The 15,810-nt window shown below is 37.9% G+C and overlaps 1 long non-coding RNA gene across 5 annotated transcripts in view; it reads right to left on the bottom strand.

The window, feature by feature from the left end:
• The window catches only part of LOC107053980, a 162,040-nt gene that overhangs the window by 66,470 nt on the left and 79,760 nt on the right, over positions 1-15,810 (bottom strand). For 4 of the 5 annotated variants that reach the window (XR_006940009.1, XR_006940012.1, XR_006940011.1 and 1 more), the window contains 3 exons: positions 8,476-8,603; positions 7,500-7,626; positions 5,774-5,855 (listed from right to left, as the gene is read on the bottom strand). This is a non-coding gene — a long non-coding RNA (uncharacterized LOC107053980). The remainder of the gene's footprint in view (positions 1-5,773; positions 5,856-7,499; positions 7,627-8,475; positions 8,604-15,810) is intronic. The other variant, XR_006940014.1, reaches the window with a different exon arrangement.

A 15,810-nucleotide genomic window follows, 5' to 3' on the forward strand; every position in this document is an offset into this window, starting at 1 on the left:
TGTTTTGACAGTAACCTCTGCGGTCTGAGTTATTGGTTCTACTGCCTGCAATGCAGAATAGTTAGCCAATAACTGCTTTTCAACTATGCTGTATCTCTCTTCTGCTCCATGCCAAATCTGTGACCAGAACCCAATTGGGATTCGAACAGAACTCTGGCGCTGCCATAGCCCCCAGCCAAACCCTTCTTGGGTTACATGCACATCCAGTTCAGCTGGAAGGGTCGGATCAAATATACCTAGCGCCTGGGCCTGTTTAACAGCTATTTTTGCTTGCTGGAAGGCTTCTTGTTCTTTTCTACCCCAATCCCATACTTGGCCTTTTTTTGTTAATTGATATAAAGGTTTTAGCAGTTGTGCTAAGTGGGGAATAAAGGATCGCCAATATCCTAATATACACAAAAACTCCTGCAACTGCTTCTGTTTCGTAGGAACCGGGAACGCTTGGATCTTATCAATGATTGCACTGGGTAACACCTTAGTCTTACCTGACCCGACAACACCCAGGAATTTAACTGATAGCCCTGGTCCTTGGACTTTTGTGTTTATAGCCCATCCTTTTTCCTGTAAATAAGTAATTAATGATGGTACTGTCTTCTCTAATGCCTCGATTGAGTCAGACATTAACATCAAATCATTGATGTAGTGGTACATTTTGACAGTAGATGGTTTGTTCCAATTTGCCAAGTCACGTGCCACCAAATTATGACAAAAAGTAGGTGAATGCACGTACCCCTGAGGTAGAACTTGAAAAGTCCACTGCCTGCCCTCCCACGTGAATGCAAACTGGTCTTGGGACTCCTTAGCAATTGGAATGCTGAAAAATGCATTTGCTAGATCCAGAACGCAGTGGTATGTTTCTATTTCTCTACTTAATGTATCCATGAGGGAAGCGATGTTGGGTACAGCTGCATGGATCGGTGGCGTGACTTTATTTAGTTCTCTGTAGTCTACTGTCATTCGCCACGTACCATCTGGTTTCCTGACTGGCCATATGGGGGACTTGTATGGGCTGTGTGCAGGTCTAATAATCCCTACTTTCTCCAGCTCCTGCACAGTCTTGGTAATTTCTTCTCACCCACCCGGGAGTCTATACTGCTTTGTATTTGTGATACAGCGTGGTTGTGGCAAACAAATAGGTTCAATTTCTGCATGACCCCTTATGATTGCCTGCACTGCCCGGATACTAATACATCTTTCCCTTAATCTGAACTCTCCCACAGTGGTTTGGAGAGTCAAACCCGACAGGATATCAATCCCCAATATGTACTCTGGAACTGGGGCGATAGACACCTTGTACTCCCGATGGTGGTAGACGCCCAACCCCCAATTTCAACTATGTTTGTGTTACGGGGTTCATCTGCCCCCCGAGCCCCCCTGTCATTGCCTTAGAGCCTGAAAATTGGTTTGGGTCACCATATATAATTGATGTTTCTGCCCCAATATCTACTAATGCCATAACCCGCTGCACATTCTTTCGGGACCAATGAATCGTTAGTTCAACATAGGGTCTCCGGTCTCCTCTAGAGACCCTAGTCTTGGGGAATTTTGGCTCTCCTGTCACGCCATCAGCTCTGCAATCCCTAAGTCTTTTTCCTCTGATGGCTCGACTGTGGCTGTCCGGGCCACCTGAGGAGGTTTACATTTTTTTGATGGGTCTATGAAGTCTTCTAGATTTCACGTGTTTTGTGGAATCCGTTCTAGGAGTCTAACTCCTTCCCTCCTTCCCTTTTAGGGGTGTGTTGGAATCTCTGACTGTTTGGTAACTGTTTCCATAGTTGTAATAAGACCTGGTTACGCTGTCCATCGATCTTTTGAAATTGAACTCCTGCCCTAATCAGGTCAGTGAACATTTGTTTTCTTGAGACCCTGATGGGTCCAGATTGAATTACATTAGGGGCAGGTCTCCTAGGTCGTGGTGGTGGTGGATGGATATCCGACTTTTCCACCACCATTTGGACATTGCGCCTGGCGTGCAGGCGCTCTGTCTCCCCCAGATCTGTTGTATAATGGCCTCTGAGGCCACTAGGGGATTCAGTATGGATACCAAAGTACCATACTGATGTGGTGGAGCTTGCTGCAGGATGAGGTCCCTTATTCCTGCAGAAAATTTTATCATGTCTGGGCTCTCAAAATCCTCCTCATAAATTGCCTCCTTCATGCCTAATTCTCAGATGTAATTTTGTAAGTCCTCCATAGAGGACCATAGGCCAGTATTTAATGGTATGTCAGTTTTATTTGTCTATGTCGCACGGCATGCGGCCATTAACCATGCAATCAGTGAATGATTTTCTTCATTGTGTTGCACAGCTGCATATAGTCTTTGCCTGATGGCCGGGTGAGTAGTAATGGATGCCAGTTTTGAAATTTCTGGCCCATTCACCACAACGGTTTCTGCCCCCATGTCATATAATCGGAGCAACCATGCTGGCTTGCTCTCCATCGGTTTTTGTCTAAACCATTGCACTAAATCCATCAATTCAGCTGCCATGTATGGGCGAGCTGTTACATGTAGCGTGTTCTGGGCAGGGGGCCACTGATCAGGGGGCAGCCCCACTGGCCTGTCCTGCGTTTTTTTTGGTTTTTTGAGTTACAACTGGTCGGATCTCAAAGGGATCTAGCTCTAGTGGAGCCTCAAGATCCAACTTTTTAGTGCTTTCATTTTCTGAGTCCAGTTCGTGTGGATTCTCTTGTATAGGATCCCCAGTAATTTCTAGAGGGATGTTTTGGATTTTTTGTACGGGAATTATAGGGTTAGGTTTTTTCCCTCTCAAAATTGCAACCTGTCTTTCCAGTTCTTCCACACGATCACGTAATAGTTGATTTTCATCAGTGAGAGCTGCTTCAGTTATATTTAGCCAGTTCAAGGCCATTAGCAGTGGCCATGCCACTGTGGAGGCAGCTAACTGTCATTCTCGTGTAGTGAGTACGTTTTTGTTTAGACTACTGAAATACTCAGCCAGGCGGGCTGGGGATTCCTGAACATTTCCTGCATCCCGTAGGGGACCCCATTTTTCAATAATACAAGCAATCCCGTGATATGGGGATCCTAGGAATCCTGGGATGTGCCTTGGCAAAACTTCACTTATGGGGCTAGCCTTTCCCCGTCCAAACCATCCCATGAAATTGTTTAAAAATGTCATGGTAATTATTTTAAGAGGCTTATAATTGGGTATCTTTAAAGATATTTGGCTGCCTGGCTCGCCAAAATGTAGAACAAATGAAGGTAATGACAGAGCCTTTATTTGAGAAATAGGCACACGAGGAAAAGATATCAAAAGGAATTGACTCACCCCTCCCAGTAACAGCGCGCAGAGCCGAGCTGAGGAATGTGTCCCTCCCCTGTTCGTACCGTCGCGCGCGCTGGAGAGAAGGGCGGGGGCAAAGAGAGGGACCTGAGCAGACTCAGAATGCACAGGGAGTATTGTAGAGACAGAAGGGGTGGCTCCAGACCACCCCCCTCCCCCCCAACCCCGTTCCAGGCACCCACACACTCATTGGTTCAGGCTGTGAACCTGGAACTCCAGTACACTAGGATTTGGGTAAAATTAATAGCTTAAAAGGTGTTCAAGGTAACTACCAGACTGTAGTAGGAAAAGAAAGTTCTAAAGTTAAAGACTGATTTCCTCATGTTTTCACTTACTCTGAGTGTAGAACCCTGGGAATACCTACTTGCTTTTAAATCACCCAAAATCTCTTTGGATTCCATTGCAACAGCAAGTTAGATGGAGTATGAAGCTGAGATTACAATTGAACAAAGACAAAGCTGATGTACTACATTTCTTTTAAAAGAGAAATTTAGGAAAAAAGAGACTATTTATTTTTTTCAAATTGTAGCTCCTTCCACTAAAAAAAAAAAAAAATAGCTTTTGTTTGTCAGATATAAAGATACCCTTGTTTCCATATTAAACATTTACATTTTATTTGTAATTTGGGAGCAGAAATCTGTTCTCATTAACAAAATAGTGACAGACTGTCTTACTGAGGTGCTCAAGCAATTGTAGCTGACTCTTACAATAATTTTAACTGTTAACTCTATCTAGCCTGATTGTAGAATCCACTTAAAACATCCCATTTTTGTCTGCAATCACATTCAGATGTCAGCAAAAGCATGACAGAAAAAGGCCACATGCACAGCCCCAGCTGCTGCACAGCATGCATGGTGGGGAACTTTCCCTGTCTGTAGCAATGTGTCTTCAGTGTCATCAGAGTAAGGGAGTTTCAGAGCTGTGCTAGGATTATGTCAAGTATAGATACAAGTGAAGAAGGACATGTCAGAGTAGTCAGAGTAGACATCTAATGAACCACACGAGATTCTGCTGGCAGCTCCCTACTTCACCTATTTTGTTTAGACATTTGAATATAAACTAAGGAGAATAAATTTTCAAAGCCTGTCCCAAAGGAAAAAAAACATTCCAATTCATAAACAGCAGAACAGCATTGGGTAGTTATGATCTCTGGTATTTATTCTCTTGGTAAAGCAGTCTGCATGCTTGGAATCATCAGAAGCAGGAAAATGTTTAGCAAAGTTTGAAATAGTGGCAGAAGCTTTATGAATAATATTCTGAACGTAATACGTTATAAGGGCCATTTTAAAAATGTATTCATTGGAGCATCTGATGCAACACAATAAAAATATCCAAATATTTGAAATTTCTTGTTTTAAAAGCTCACCCTGATTTTTACTGTGACATGAACCATGGGTGTTGTATTAATGAGATTTCACACTTTTGAATTTACATCAGTGAGAAAAGCAGTCTGACTGTAACTGGACAGCCTTCCATTTATTAAGACATTTGTGCACAATATTCAGTAAGTTATACTCCATATCTTGCCAGTGATTTTCTTTCCATCAATTTTTCAAGGAGTTGTGCTATAGAAGGTATTAGCCATGAGCTTAAACATAACTGTTTATTACTTCTGATTAAAAGCAATAAGCATTTCATATGAAAATTTTCTCATTAGTGATACTTTTCCACTAGACTTATGTAAATAAGGGTCAGTAAAAATTAGAACACAACTCTATAGAAATGCTGAGTATATTCATAAAAAAATATTGCTACAATAGTTTAAATTATCATCTGCCAGAGAATCAAACTTATGAAGGTTTCCAGAGCTTCTGATTTTATGATTAGCACTATGATTAATTATTACAGTTTAAAAAAAAATAGCAGGATTTTTTAGTATTTTAAGGAAACTTCCTTTATTCAAGCTTATCCTTCTCATTTTTATGGAGAGCTTAGAAAGGAGAGTAGATGATATTTCCAAATCTGCGAGGAGAAAAAAAGTCTCACAGAATTGACTGCAGAGAGAATCAGAAATAAAGATAGGCCACAGCCAAAATCTTAAGTGTAAAGATGCTGATGGGAACTTGACTTTGGGACACAGCACTGTTGTTTTATAGAGAATTCCTTCTCTCTTAGAAAACCCTTCTCCTTTTCTTTCTTTCCGCATATTTAGTCTTTCCTGTCTGATAGTGGAGGGAATGCATGGGGACCTGAGCAAAAGATGTTAATGGAGAGAGTTAAGAGGGAAGGCAGAGGTTCCCTACATATCAGAATTAGACAGCTGAGATTTCACTTGTAATAACAGAGAAGAATAATGACATCCTAGAGCCTGTATGTGACTATTTCTTGCAACAGCCTCCCATGCAAACACCGTATTCTATTTGTGATTCATTATATTAAGTGCTCATTTTTTTCTGCCTCACCAGTGCAGAGAGTACCTGTATTGCACAGTTAATGTTTTTTTCCAAAAGTAGGACGTTTGCACTTACTGCTGAGTTCAGTTTCACAGACTTCAGAATATTTCCATTCCATTGTATAGATATATCAGAACACTTGTGGTCTGCTTCTTTCCTGTTAAATGAATAATCCATCTTTCATAATTCAACTTAATGAAGAATGACATCAAAATGCATTGATATATGAGTCTACCCATTGGCTGCTACTCTTCCCGTTCAGTGCTCAGTACATATTAAGAAAATTTTATTTTACTTAAGTTAATTAAGTGCAGTTAAGATAGTGACTTCATACTTACTGGATTTGTTGTGCAAATGTGTGCTAATTCCTCTCTGCTGATTCTCAATACTTCTACTTTTTATACAATACCTTTATTTCCTCAAGCTACACAGAGGAGAGATTTTTGGTATATCTCACATTTGTCAAAAGAACTGGCTTTTTGAGAAGTTTGCTCCTTGGATGAATCATTCCTTGACCAACACATAAAAGTCACTGTCAAAAATGTAAGTCACAGCAATGATGTCCTGTGTTGCCATGGAATTCTTGGAAAATGTGTGTCTCAACTTGAATAACAAAGAATGTCCTTGGTGCACAAAATACAAACCCTTCATACATTAATGTTTTATCAAAACTTATGAGAGAAATATTTGGAAAAAACCTGTCTATATGTATACATACATCCACTCATAATGATGTCACTTGCAAGGAGAAACAACAAAGTAATCATAGAGTAAGAAAAATATCTTACGAAATATAAAGTTGGTGATGCCTTTGTATTTTAGCAGTAAAAATCCAAAAGAAAGTTTGAGATCTTCCAAATCTTTTCTTGCATGCTGTCTTGGATTTAAAGTATTTTCTTCCAACCTCTCAAGTATTAAAGTTTATTTGCTACTACTATTCCTTCCAAATTAGCTGACTTAAGAAGTTTAAAAAACAAGACAGAAAAAAGTGCAGAAATGCTGAACCACCATAATGAAATCTACTACTCCATTAAACATAAAAAATTATCATGATCTTTTTTTCTTTGTGCATAATAGAGTTTTGTTTAAATATTTCTTGCAACTGGAAAGTACATTGCAGCTAATGTTTTAAGTTATGCAATGTATAAAGATCAGATTAGAGAAAATCTTACTGTGATTTCACAACCAGTTTCACTGAAAACAATTCTTCGAATTGTCTACTCTCTGTGACATCTGTTCTCATAGAACATTTTGTTAGCTTTGTTTTTTTTTATTTCAAAGCACTGACAGAACAAATACACCCAAATATATTCTCTGCAATAAACATAAGCTATTGAAATACGTTAGATCAAGTACCTACCTACGAGTAGAATTAGCTTTTACAGGCATGAGTTACCTAATTCTGGGAACTGAGTAGCATGTAGTTCTTAGTGATATGGTACTAACATGCTATCTTAAGCAAGCTATTGGCTGAATCAGTCTAGTCCATCTCAACTAGTGAAAATCATTAGTGAAATCACTATATCCTCACAAGTTGATTTCAGGTCTTTAAGAAAGACATTTTGATTTGCAGTATGGATATTCATTATGTTTCCTCCGTTCATTTGTCTCCATTCAAAGCAGCACTCAACCACCTCTGGTGCTTATTACTGTTAACAAGAACATGGTCTACCTTAATACAGTGTGAAATGAAATCAGAGTCATGTGGATGATAGCAAGAGAAACTGCCTCAGTGTATGCAACATTATCCTGTAGATGTGAAGTATAAATGAGGGATAAAATGTAATTTAAGGAAACTCACAGATGGAAAACAAAAGTGCCATTGCAGACAAACAATTTCTGAACCAGCTGCAGAGCCATCAAGACAGAAAAAACATCTATGTTTTCATGAGAGACATGTAATTTCACTTGTAATTCTTGTTACAGTACTGAAAATCAGAAGAAAGCAGAGTCACTAAGCAATCAGAAAATATCAGATATTCTCAGTAAAAGTGGTTTCCATTCCGATCCTGAAGTTTCTATCTCATCAGAAAATTTCTCTTATATTCTATATATACAAAAGTAGGGATTTATGAGATAGGAACACTATGAAATACATTTTTTTATTTTATTTTATCTTCAAAGAAAGTGAAAGGTACATTTCTACACTCTATTTCAATACCAGACTCCTTCTTTCAGATACCCTAAAAGAAGAGTGCACAGAATTGATGTTCTCTAAAAAAAAAAATCTAAGGATATTAATAAGCTTGGAGGATTTTAGTGCTGAAGTTTGAGCCTCTAGTCTCACAGCTGTTTTATGACACTATTTTTTGTATTAATATGTAAAGTGTTTCATGTAGCTAAGCTAAGAAACAGTGCAGAGCTGCTTGTGTGAGCATTTCTAATTGGTATTCCATCAGCAGCTTAGGAATTCCTGCAGATGGCTTCATCATAATACTTTGCTGTTCTGTTTTGTTTCTTTTTATAACAATTTCCTCTTCAAGCTAAGCAAACTCTAGAGAAAAATAAAGCTGTGGTGAATACAGATTCAATGCTAATTAATATACACCGTGAAAGTTTTAGTATTTTTTTTAATGTATTGACATGTCAAGCAGCCAGGCGTTATTTTGAAAATCAAGTTTTATATCCCTGAAAAGTCAACTCTGCATTAGCTGAAATGCTGGGCAGTAAGTTAAAGTGAAGGGATTTATGTGTGTGTGCCTATGAAGTATTGAACCATGCTGACTATGTTTTCCCCAACTGCCCTGTGGGGAATTGGGACATATTTATAATCTTACTGGTGATCCTAGACTCTTAAGATACTATAATACAAAGTATTAGTAGCAGTCTTGTGGGAGATTTTTGCTAATTAGGCAACCAAGTTAATTATTGAAGATGCACTAGCTTTCCTGCTGCTGTCTCATGCCTGTAAGAAAACAAAACAAAACAAACTCATCAGCGATAATGCTTCGTTATGTTTTACTCCTTCAAAGAAGTCTAAACAATCTGTGTATAAGAACTGATAAGAGAAACTTAATTGAGCTCCTCTGTGGGGGGAAGAATAAAATCACATTTTCATAAAATCATAATAAAATCATTGTTTTATCGTGATTTCAGTAGATAAATACGCAAAAACAACAATTTCCACTACTATATTTGGCTCTGGAGACATCTGAAATTGTTGTCCTGTACTAGCAATGAGAAGCTGTAAAGTTTAAAATAACCCTGCATCAGAGGTGAGTTCTGGAGGTAGATACAAAGATTTTATTAATCCTCCCTAGAATTGATTTTACTACGCTAATATTTATTCTTTTTTTTTCTCCATATTGTGCTGCCTCTACCTAAGACAGAAGCAACAATAGAGATTATAAGTTTGGTTCTTCATCATGTAGTTACCTCAGCCTGCACTGTTCCTCTGTTCCTCTTATAAATTCCTGGACCAAGAAATAAATTGTTATTTTCAAAGGAAAAGGAGAAGGAGAAAAGGTGGGGATGGCAAGAAAGATGAGAAGAGAATCTTCGTTTATCTGCTTTTCTCTGTTTCTGTGTAACTCCTGCTTTGCTTTGGGACTGTTTCAGTGCTAAAAACGTCCTTAGTGATAGACAATACCAACCTTCTAACTCTATATAGCACTTGGTCCCAAGGAAAAGCAAAAGATCATGCAAAGCCATAATAAAATTAAATTGATTATCAAAGTCCGGGGAACATTTCACCAAAGCAATTAATTTTACTGCACTGCTGTAGTCATCTTTTGTTGGAAGCAGTTCAGTGTGCCCTCGTAACACAAAATGACACATTATCTTAAGAATTCCTAGGGAATAAGTTTTCAGTCTTACTCTAGGACAGGTAAAAACTACTTTTTTTTTTCTTTTGTAACTTAGTTCATATGATCTCCTGCATGCCAACAGTAAGTGTACTATAAAAAGAAGAGAATCAAGCTTAAGATTTCATAGATTAACTATTATTTAAGATAAGCTTAGATGGTGCTGTGTTTTGGATTAGTTAAGTCTTTTCAGTTTTTGAAGCTGCCTGCCAGAAAAGAGGCTGGGAGTGCAGAAGGAGCTCATAGGGGCTGCAGTCAGGACAGCTGACCCAAAGGGACCCTCCATGCCATTATGACATCACACTCATAAAACTGGGAGAGTTGGCTGGGCATCTGCCACTGCTCATGGACATAAGGCACTGGTGATGAGCAACTACATTTACATCAGTTGTTTGGTTTTTGTTGTTGTTGTTTTTGTTTTCTTATTAAACTGTCCTTATCTCAAATTATGAGTTTTCTAACTTCTGGATATCCAACTCTCTTCCTCCGGTCCAGGTAGGGGGAAGGCAAGGTTGAACAAGAAGCTGTGTGGTGCTCAGCTGTTTGCCAGGATTAAACCACAACTTACTTTAAAAAAGGAAGGAAAAACTGTCTAAGTATTCTATTCATAATAACTAGTTAATTTCTTAGATCTGCTATGCATTTTTGTTTTGGTCTTTAACAATGCTTTGGGTTTGTTTTTGCTCTGTTTCTCCATGTACTGAACATGAAAGTAATTACTTTCCTTACTACCTCTTCTGTCTTGGTTTATGGCCTCATCTTACTTTCATTGTGTATGTAGAGAGAGAATGTGTCTGTTCTGTTGGTGCCCTTCAGACACTGTTCCTGTACCAGTAATAAGTAAATCATTTTAGCTTTTTCCAAAAGTGATGAAAAATCTGGAATTGCAATTACCACTCAGCAAACAACTCTGAATTTTTTTTCTTCTCACCATGTCATTGGTTTTAGGAAGATACACAAAGATCGCACTGAAGTGAAATAATTAACTTTTCCTTTAAACTACTCTATTCCTTCTTATGCTGATCATATGTCTTATATTCCTGTAATCAAATGTTGAGACTTTGCTTTAAGACATCTTTTCTGAGAAACTGCAATGCCAGGGGCTAGAATCTTTGTCATCACAATGGGTTCTGGCCAGGAAATGAGGCAAGGTATTCAAGCAAACGTACTACACAAAGAAGCATAAAAATGTGAAATACACCCAGCTGGACTATACTGGAGCCCCAACTGCTGAGTAGCAGCTGCCATTCTGATTGTAGTGCTCACTAAAAGCTGCTAACTTTCATGCAGTAAGCCAGAAATAGCTGGCTTTAGAAATGTAAAAGATCTGAAATTGCCAGATACTAAGGACACAAAGTCCAGACTGCCCCAGTTTCCTATAATTCCTATAATTCACTCTGCTCTGTTTTGAACTGTACCATTGAGTTAGCCATTGAGTGTGCCTGACTTCCCCTTACAGTGTCAGTGGATAGTGTCAGTGTCAAACCTCTAGATAGGTTTGAATCACAAATTTTCCTCCACTTCTAACCAATCAGTCAAAAATAAAAAATAAGAAAATATATATATAAATATTTAAATAGATTTTCAGATCCCAAAATCTCAGGACAGATATGGAATGGCACACCTGTCTGACTAGAAGACAATGACTGTACAGGGGATGACACTTCTCTGAATAGGAATGAGCACTGGTATTGGCAGTAATTACCTGATAAAGTTTAACTTTTTACCCCTTCAAATCAAGACTTCTCTAAAGAGAACAAATCACAATGTAATGTAAATAAATATCTGATATGTATGAATGTACAAAAACATGGAAATATCTTTGATAAGGAAAAGATCACTGGTACAATCAGTGCAATATGAGACAACATTTGAGAGTGGAAGCAACTTTTTTTTTTTTTTTTTCCAAAAATGATAATAATGAGGTCACTGTTATAAGTAGAAATCTTAAATTGTAAAAACAAAAGAAAGACAAACTAGTGACAGTCACTGAAAGCATTGGTTACATCTCTATAAATCATTTCAGTTACTATCTTATTTCGGACAGTCACAAGAGTCCACCTGACTTTGATCTAAGAAGTTGTCATGAAAGAGATCTGAAAGTGTGATGAAGTACTGAGAAATCAATTTTTGAAATCTGGCTGAACTTCAGCATGAATACCTGAGACACATAGTGGAATAATTTATTGGCATAAAGGCTAGAGCGAAGACAAATTATCATAATCCCTCTACATATGATTGGATCTTTCTTGTTATTTGTTTTGTTGTCCAGTTTGCAAACATGAATATTTCATTCATTATACTTTTATTTGGTTCATTGCAGTGAAAAGAAAATGGGCTCAGCATCTCTACCTTTGGAATACCACTTTTTCTCCTCTGCAGATATTTTATTCACAAAGTAATCACTTCATTAAGATGATGCGCCATTCCATTATTCCTTACTTTATGCATTATTTTCCCAATGGAAGAATTTTTCTGGTAGCCTATACATATTTGAAATATTGATTATAAGGAAATATTAAAAAGCACTGTAGTATCCCTAGCGTAAGTTGCTTTCAAACACAGAATGAGATCTTTACAAGGAAAAAGGAGAAAATAAATGCCACCTTTCAAAAGAAAGCGCTGCTAGTTTTACATTTATTTTTAGCAGTTTACCTGCTTGTATTAGATACTTTTCGATGCTTCATTTTACCATTTTTAACTTATCTTATATTTCTTTCTAGCCGCATCTGATGTAATTTTAATCCTTTCTTACTGAAATAAGTATGATTTTTCTTCCTCGTTTCAAAATCATCTCTAACATTCCACAGTAAACAGCAGGTGGTTATAATCAGTCTCTTTCCATTAATTCCTTCAAAGTTTGTCTTTTGAACATTCAATATTTTGGTGCTATATCTTTCACAATATCTTCATGTAATTTTCGTGTCTAATGATATCATTATCACAAGATACCAGATGTTCAGTACTTCTCTCTCAATTACCATACTTATGTCTTAGAACTAATTAAGACAATATTTGATTTGGGTATTTGCTTCCAGCACTATGAGGACACAGTGCTCTACTACCTCAACAGCAATTTGAATGTCTGAGTAGACAGTAGTAGCTGCTTTTCCCTCCTGAGTTCTGTAGGTTTGTAATTTTACATATTTCAGAACTGCATTTTTTAATTGGGAAAAGCAAGTTTTTATCAGGTAGGAAAAATACACATACAGGAAAATATTCAGCAATTCTGACTGATATATTCTTTTAAATACCTTTAGACTAGATATCAAGAACTGACAGGATGGTGAGACACTGCAACAGGTTGCCCAGCAAGGCTGTGGATGCCCCCTCCCTGGAAGCATTCAAGGTCAGGCTGGATGGGGCTTTGAGCAACCAGGTCTAGAGGGAAGTGTCCCTGCATGTAGCAGGGGAGCTGGAACAGGATTATCTTAAAGATCCCTTCCAACCCAAACCACTCTGTGTTCAATGATATCACTTTTCCTCTCATAGCATCTCACAGCAGTCAGCAGAAATTACAGAATTTATGAACTGAAATTCTAGTGATGGAATAACTTGTCTGCTATTCAAAAAAAAAAAAAAAATCTCAAAGTGAGGAAATGAAACCAAGAGTGGAGACTCTGGATATCAGTAACCTTCATGTTCCTTTATAGCCTGATTCACTAAGTCTATGCTGACCCTTCATGCTGCAGAATACCTTTTCAAAAGCTATTGATATTAGATAGTATCTATATAGATAGCCTGAGAAAGAGATGCTTAACAAGACCCCAACAGATTCCACAGCTCATAGGCTGTTACACTGACCTATTCAAGCAAATATGTTCACAGAAAACTGCAGCTTTACTCCTTCTGTCTCCAATTGCTGCACAACTAAAAATCTGAGGCAGGTCTAGAGCAAAACCATTCTGATTCTACTTTAAGAATACTTTAAGATTCTACTCAGAGAATTTTTATCAGGCAAAACACTTTTTTTCAGTTTTACTTTGTCCTTACAAATCAATAATAGAGCTGGCAATATTCAAAGTACAGAAGGATTGGAAATTGGCTTGCTCAGCAAAAATATGCCTCTGAATCAGCCCTCAGCATGTTCCTTCAAGACACTCGCTTTCACTGTGAGTACTCTTCCTGCTCAATCCATCTCTTGCCAAAGAACATATTCTTCCACATCATCATTTGAGCAATATTTCTGTTTATTAATGTTATAAAGTGATCAATGTCTTTACTAAATATGTAAACTACATGCTGAACCTAATGATTTTCATTTCTTAATTTTCATGATAGAGTCTGATTCTCAGTTTCTGGACTAGACTGGCTGTGTAAATTGTATTGAATAAGCTATGAAATGGCAAGCTGTTCTAAACCTTTCACCTTTCACTCATTACCAGTTCCACTTAGCATGCCATTAAATAGCTGGATAAATTGTATCTAAGTAACTAGAATTGATAAACTTTAGACATAAGTGAATCTTTGCATTTCTAATTTATAATTAGAAAGCATTCTCTATTCTTTCAGATTTCAAAGACATTTGTCTTCAGTTTTGCAGTCTGTCATACTTAAGCATATAATTTCTTCCTTTAGCAACTATCCCTTATTGTTTCATTGGTTTGAATTTACTAGCCCTTGTTTGGCTGCAGCAAGCAAAACTTAACTTTGTTTTGCATGCTAATCCTGAAAAAAATCTATTACTTCTTTTTGCTGTTTACTAGAAAAGGTTAGTGAGATTTCAAAGATCTCATCTTTGAGAAAAAGGAACTTATATCCTTATCCACTATCCATTTTTCATTCTAGCCCATACAAGTTAAAACTAGGCCTGGAAAAAAAAAAAAGAAAAAAAAAAAAAAAGAAAAAAAATATGAAAGCACCAGCAACAAAAAATTGCACTTCCAGAATAAATAATACTTTAAAAGAAAAGTTTACAGGTCTAGGGATTTTATACACTATTCAAGAGACAATAAATTTGAAACTTTGTAAACAAACAAATGAACCCCTTATGACATGCTTCCCCCTCTTCTCTTTTTTTCTTTTTCTTTTCAGTACTTTTTCACTTTTTCTGACACAGGCTGAACTGTAATTCATTCTTATATCTGCTGAGACTGAAGCATGTAATTGAAGTAAGTAGAGATCCAACAACATAGATTCACTTTTTGTCTCCTTGTCTTGAATTCCCTCCTGGACACTGTGTTCTATTTCCAGCCCACTCCCCATTTGTGTGTCCACTTCCTCCACACTTTTCCCATCCCCAGGAAAGGTTGTAGTGAAACTGTAGAGGCAACTCAGTAAAGAATTGCAAGAGGTGACCTGGCTGTGATCAAATACACCAAAAGATATACAAGCTAATTCCAAGCTCATCACAACAGATTTGTAGATCTCATATCCACACCTTTCTAATATGCAAGTCAAACTGATTTGCATTTCTAAGCAAGTCTGTTGCTTAGATTAAAAATAGTACTGTGTTTTCCTTTGCAAGACCATGGTATTTTGGGTAGCTGTGATTTAGGCCTAGGATTTAAAATAATTTTGTCTTGCTGAGAGTCCAGAGACACATAGTCCAGCAGTTAATCTGGCTGGCAACTTCAGATTGTGCAGATTTCAGATTCTGTACATATTCTCTGCAGTCTTTCTTGTTCAGGTTCAATAGAGGATTTTATGTGACTTCAAGTTTATAACAATTTTTGTTTATCCACATTTCTCCTGTGAAAAATGCAAGCTCTGCTAACTCCAAAATGTTACATTGAGATAGACAATTCATCTGTGTAAGAGATTATTCTTTTATATGATTGACTCAAAGTTTGCTGAGGAACAAGTCCAGGCAAGTCCTGGGCAAAAGCAGAGAAATCTTTTGTCTTGTGGACACTGATGGACAGGTCCTGGCTAAGGATTGTGAAATCCTGTAAGGAGCACAGATGGACAAGGCCAGGGGCAACGAGAGAGAGATAAGCTGCTGCTAATGGCCGGGAAACGATGTTTTTTTGTGGACTTATCTCGAGGAAGATGGCCATCTCAGGAGGTATGCACAGGACTCTTGCTCAAGCATCCAGGAATGTCACGTAGGCAGGAGAAAATGGAGGATAAAAGAGGGTCCAACAACCACGGCTATGTGGAGACTGATCTCACCACGACAGACTTGAGGGGTTCTCTGCCATCTTATCCTTCACCACAACGTGGAGGCTGATCTCTCACCGCAACACGGGGGCTGATCTCTCACCACGACACGAGCTTTCTGCCTTCAGATCCTTCTCTACGGACCGTTTGCTGATGGACTTCCCTGGCCCTGCTACCTGAGACCTGCTGCTTCCTCCCTGGCTTACT

The sequence above is a fragment of the Gallus gallus genome, chromosome 8 (assembly GCF_016699485.2).
Source record: "Gallus gallus isolate bGalGal1 chromosome 8, bGalGal1.mat.broiler.GRCg7b, whole genome shotgun sequence".
Taxonomy (NCBI): domain Eukaryota; kingdom Metazoa; phylum Chordata; class Aves; order Galliformes; family Phasianidae; genus Gallus; species Gallus gallus.